Below are 6,084 nucleotides of genomic sequence, written 5' to 3' on the forward strand. Positions count from 1 at the left end.
CCGCGCCGGCCTAGTGTGTGGGGGCCTCGGGCCTCCACCTGGCTTGCCCTTCTGGCTCCGTAATTCTTCTGGAAAAATAAGACCTTTGGCATAAATTCCGAGGATTTTCCTGAAAGTTGGATTTCTGCACAAAAACGAGACACCAGAGCAGTTCTGCTGAAAACAGCGTTAGTCCGTGTTAGTTGCATCCAAAATACACAAATTAGAGGCAAAACAATAGCAAAAGTGTTCGGGAAAGTAGATACGTTTTGGACGTATCAACGCTCGTACTCATACCTCTTATAATCCCATGTTTAGATTGTCTGAATCACCTTGAGGAGGCCAACGAAGGACAAGACGAAGCAGATGGGATCTGCTAGGAAGAACCAGACCTCTCTGAAGGAGTAGAGGGGGTCGACTACTTGATAGTGTACGGAACCGGGGAGGTTCTAGAAGGAGAACAAGTTTAAGCACCAGTAGAACTAGTAGTAGTCGAGCAGCACGAACGCTATAGTAATTAGCTGCTCGAATGGAATAATGCTTAGCCTGCTAAGACCTATATTGTATAAGTTGAGTAAGGTTCACCTAGAACCTAGGAGTAAACCTCCATGGACTGAGGAGGAGCTCCAATATGATGTAATTATATGGCTTGTAATATTATATGACTGAAATAAAGACCAGCTATGCTTCTGTTGTACTACTCTGAGGGATGTAATATTTGCGGATTGGTACTTCGCACATGTTATTTCAACGACTGGCATACTACAACATGTAGCGGTGTGCAGGGTCACCACACACGTTATGTCTTCTTCGTCTTCTTCTTCTTCTTCGTCTTCTTCGTCTTCTTCGTCTTCTTCTTCTTCTTCTTCTTCTTCCTATTCTTCTTCTTCTTCTTCTTCTTCTTCTTCTTCTTCTTCTTCTTCTTCTTCTTCCTATTCTTCTTCTTCTTCTTCTTCCTATTCTTCTTCTTCCTCCTATTCTTCTTCTTCTTCTTCTTCTTCTTCTTCCTAAAAACACAAGCATCGCCAAAAATTGATACAAAAATCAACCAGCGAAAAAAACATAAACTACTCTAAAAACACATCAAATTAATCTCTATGTATGGTTGGAGGTGAAAGATCATATGTAAAATTAACCAAAGAAGTTCAGCTAGAGGACACTGCAAGAAAAAGATGTTGAATAGTTTCGAAAAAACACATTTCGTGCACCCAATCCATTGTCGTTTGGCTAAATTATCTTTATTTAACGGAACTTTATTACTCAGAAACCACATGAATATCTTTATCTTAAGAGGAATTTTAACCTTCTAAAGATACCTTCTGAAAAAAGGGGTGTGCTCACTCATAAGATCCTCATACATAGACTTGACTGTAAACAAGCCATTTTGTGAGAGATTCCAAACAAAATGATCTTTTTCTTCATTCAAGTTTACAAATCAGTGATAATTATTATGAATCGAAGTGAACACCTGTTATTTTGAACTTTTTTTTTTGAAACTTCATACTCGAGACCTGTTAATATGGACAACCTGTTATTTTGAACTTACTATACCTAGGAGAATCTAACTAACGCAACACGGAACAATAGAACGTTGTAAAATGGGCGACAATCTCATTGCCGACTTGTCGACCTCGCGCAAAAGAGAACCACATTTGCAGTAGCTCCTGGCTCTTTTCGTGTGGAGCTCCCTTGTTCCAGAACGGGGCTTTGGATCGAGACCACAAAGGCAGTCGGTAGCCCCAAATCTTTCGTCCTTTGCTGCTAGACTAGAGAAAATAGAAAACAAAGACCACGAATCCAACACGGAACGCCTCAGCCTTCCATACCCATTTCCAGTTCCAGGCTCAGCGCGTCGCACAAGTCCATGTCCGCAGGCATATTCCTGCCACCTCGCCACAAATCGGGGATTCCCTTCGCGTTTGGACAGTGACCCCACCTGCCAGCTTCACATGCCACCAAAAACGAACGCGTGACGTCGTCGTCTTCCCTTCTCATCTTCTTCCCCCAACCTCCCGTGTGTCCTCGAAGTCTCAGCCACTCGCAACTGCCCAGCGGCCACACGCTAGCCATGGAGTCCTGGGTATCACCAATCTCCGGCGCCGGCGCCGCCGGCACCGGCGGAGGGCGCGGGAGAGCGGCGGACGACACCGCCTTCTCCTTCCTCTCCAAGGGGTGGCGCGAGGTGCGGGACTCGGCGAGCGCCGACCTGCGCCTCATGCGCGCGCGGGCCGACTCCCTCCGCACGCTCGCCGACCGGGAGCTCGACCACCTCCTCGCCTCCGCCGCCGCCGCCCCGCCGCCGCCCCTCGCCGCGGGGGCGCCCATCGCCGAGCTCGAGTTCGTGCGAAACCGGATCCAGCCCAAGATCTCCGAGCTGCGCCGCCACTACGCCTCGCGGGAGCCCGAGCTACGACGGAGGGTGCTCGACCGGTGGGTGCCGCCCCGGGGCGCCACCAGCGCCCGCGTCGACCTCTCCGGGATCACCGCCATCCGGAACGCCATCGTCTTCGAGGCCACCGGGGAGGCGGAGGGCGACAAGGAGTGGGAGGTCGTCAGGATGATACGTGGCGGACTCAAGGAGCTCGAGCGACGGAGCCAGAGCAGCGAGATTCTAGGTGGTTTCCGTGGCACGGGTGACCTCGTCGAGAAATTTAAGTCCAGCCTGGTAATTTCACGCACTACAATCTGCTCCTCTATTTTTTCTTCTTCTTCACAAGCTTTGAAATTCAGGGAACACCAGTTCTCAATTGATGCGCATCAAGGAACAGCTCAGTTGTGAATTGAGCTAAAAAAAAAAAAAAAAAGTTAGAACAAAGATGTGAAAGATGCACAAATTGTGGGGTGAATAAAACGTTTTGTACTACTACTAAAATAAGTATACTAACATATCTGGGTTGAATGGTTATGTCTTGTAGGTATATATAACAATCGACTTTTATTAGATTCTGCAAACCTCATTATTAATCAAACTTCTCACATATATTTTCTCTTTTTGGTGCAGAAACCATTTAATGTGGAGTCTGATGATTACAAGGTAACTCATACAAACCATACAGGCCCTTTTTCATGCTTGTCATTTTCTACTATAAGAAGAAAGCCGATAGGCGACCAATAAAACAAAAAGAACTGCAAAGGCGCACAGCTAGCATAGGCAAGAAAAAACCCCGAAAGAAAGAGCTAACATTGTCTCGAAGTGATTGGCTTATGTTTGGTGAGAACAATTACTCCAACAGTTGTGGTTAAGCAATTTAAGTTGTGGTTTCGCGGGATCGATACCCCGATTGTTGTAGTTTTTATATATTTACTCAAAATTGATAGTAGTTGATAAATGAAAAAATTAACCTGTTTTTTCATTGCTCGATCTACATTTGGTTGAACTTAATTATTGGGTTACGGTGCAGGATGTTCCCCCACTATATGTAACTGAAATTCTGGCAAATTTAGTCAGGCAGTCTGGACCATTCTTGGATCAACTTGGCGTAAGAAGAGGTAAAGGAAGAAAAAAATAATTTAAGCCTATTTTGTTCCCTTTTTAGAAATTGGCCCTCTTACACACCGTTAATATTGTGGTGCAGATTTATGCGATAAGCTAGTGGAGACATTGCATAGCAAACAAAATCATTCCCCTTCAGCAGATATGTCCTTGCATGGAAATGATAACTCAGTAGATGAGCTCGATTTAAGAATCGCTAGCGTGTTACGAAGTACTGGCTATCACGCTGATGATGGTTTCTGGAATGAACCTGCAAAATATGAGGTCTCGGACAATAAAAGGCACATAGCTGTAGTCACCACAGCAAGCCTACCATGGATGACTGGAACAGCAGTTAATCCATTGTTCCGTGCAGCATATTTGGCAAAAAGTGCAAAACAAGATGTGACACTAGTTGTGCCTTGGCTCTGCAAGTCAGACCAAGAACTTGTGTATCCAAATAGCATGACCTTCAGTTCGCCGGAAGAGCAGGAGACTTACATAAGAAATTGGCTGGAGGAAAGACTAGGCTTTGAATCGAACCTAAAGATATCCTTCTATCCTGGCAAGGTGGTTGTTTGATGTTTCGTATGTCTTATGCCCATGTTGTCTCCAATCCACTTTACATTGACATGTCATATGTGCTGCAGTTCTCAAAGGAGCGCCGCAGTATCCTTCCTGCTGGGGATACCTCACAGTTCATTTCGTCAAGTGTAGCTGATATAGCAATACTCGAAGAACCAGAGCATCTCAACTGGTATCATCATGGGAAACGTTGGACTGACAAGTTCAATCATGTAGTTGGCATAGTTCACACAAATTACCTTGAATATATCAAGAGAGAGAAGAATGGGGCTCTTCAAGCTTTCCTAGTTAAACATATCAATAATTGGGTGACCAGAGCATACTGCGACAAGGTACTGCATTCACTCCAGTGTGGTTTTATTGTCCACGCTCGCTTCATTATTCCTAATACCAAAAGCATGTGCAGGTTTTACGGCTCTCTGCAGCAACTCAGGATCTTCCTAAGTCTATTGTCTGTAACGTTCATGGTGTAAATCCGAAGTTTCTTAAGATTGGAGACAAATTGACATCTGATGTGGAGAGCGGAAAGCAGTCATTTTCCAAGGGGGCATACTTCTTGGGAAAGATGGTCTGGGCCAAAGGTTACAGGGAACTGGTAGATTTGTTGGCCAAACATAAAAGCGACTTGGAAGGATTCAAGTTAGACGTATATGGAAGTGGCGAGGACTCGCACGAAGTCCACTCTACTGCCAGGAAACTCGATTTGAATCTCAACTTCTTCAAGGGAAGGGATCATGCAGACGATTCACTCCATAGGTATATATTAATTAAGAAATACTAACTATGAAATCCTATCTATTGCTTTGTCATTTTCACTGTCTTATGCAGCACCTTCCTTTTGTGTATTTCCAGGTATAAGGTTTTCATTAACCCAAGCATTAGTGATGTCTTGTGCACAGCAACAGCAGAGGCTCTTGCAATGGGGAAATTTGTCGTCTGTGCAGAGCATCCATCAAACGAATTCTTCATGTCGTTCCCGAACTGCTTGACATACAAAACCTCAGACGAGTTTGTCGCCAGAGTGAAAGAGGCCATGGCTAGAGAGCCCCAACCTCTCACTCCTGAGCAAAGGTACAACCTTTCATGGGAGGCAGCGACGGAGAGATTCATGGAGTACTCAGACCTCGACAAGATTCTGAATGACAATAGCACCACCCTGTCCGGAGAAAGCAGGAGGAGAAGAACCTCCCAGCCTAGTCTGTCAAATGTCGTGGACAGTGGATTGGCATTTGCGCATCGTTGCCTGACCTCTAGTGAGGTCCTCAGGTTGGCTACAGGCGCGATTCCTGGTACACGCGATTACGATGAGCAACACCGTGTTGATATGGGCCTGCTGCCTCCCCAGGTACAACACCCTGTATATGGCTGGTGATGTGGACATGCATTGCACACATTAAGTTACTACTACGTATAGATGGTGCCGTATATGTGTACATAGTAGGAATACGCTCTGTAGCTGTTGTCCTGACTAATCATGTAGTCTGTTGGTTTGTACTACGACCTGTCCATGTAGATTAGTCACCGTTACACTTGTAATTTCGAGCTTTCTTGTCATAGTAGCATTATTCGTCAGGGGAAGTTGACGTCGGTGTTCATATGGGAGGGACGATGCTTACCTATTATGTAGTGCACAGACTGATGCAAGTCTTTTTCACCATCAGTATTCTGGCAGATACCATGGAGTATTAAAACATTTGAGGGCGCCCTGACGATTGTCAAATTCACATGTTCTCTTTACTACTGATTATTCTTGCATTTTGATTCGGCAGCGAGGCTGCTATAAATCATATCCCAATGACACTTTGTTTGGAGATTTACTTCGTTAGGAGTATCTTGCATCCAGACTGGAAACCTATGTCTAGTTTAAACTTGGTGGTTCTGACGGTGACGACGGTCCTTTTTTTTCAATGCTATAGCAATGTCTGTATCACTTCCGATTATACATTAACTTGTACTCCCTTTGAAATCTGCGTAGTACTTCTGTTTCACAAATAGATGAACATTTGTTGGCACTGTGCAAGGGTGTTTCAAAGGGAGAAATGGTCACA

General features: G+C 44.9%; 1 pseudogene; it reads left to right on the plus strand.

Annotated features, from left to right (window-relative positions):
• The first annotated feature begins 1,900 nt into the window (after positions 1-1,900).
• Positions 1,901-5,756, plus strand: LOC127334583 (digalactosyldiacylglycerol synthase 1, chloroplastic-like; annotated as a pseudogene).
• Positions 5,757-6,084: the final 328 nt, after the last annotated feature.

The sequence above is a fragment of the Lolium perenne genome, chromosome 6 (genome assembly GCF_019359855.2).
Source record: "Lolium perenne isolate Kyuss_39 chromosome 6, Kyuss_2.0, whole genome shotgun sequence".
NCBI classification, from domain to species: domain Eukaryota; kingdom Viridiplantae; phylum Streptophyta; class Magnoliopsida; order Poales; family Poaceae; genus Lolium; species Lolium perenne.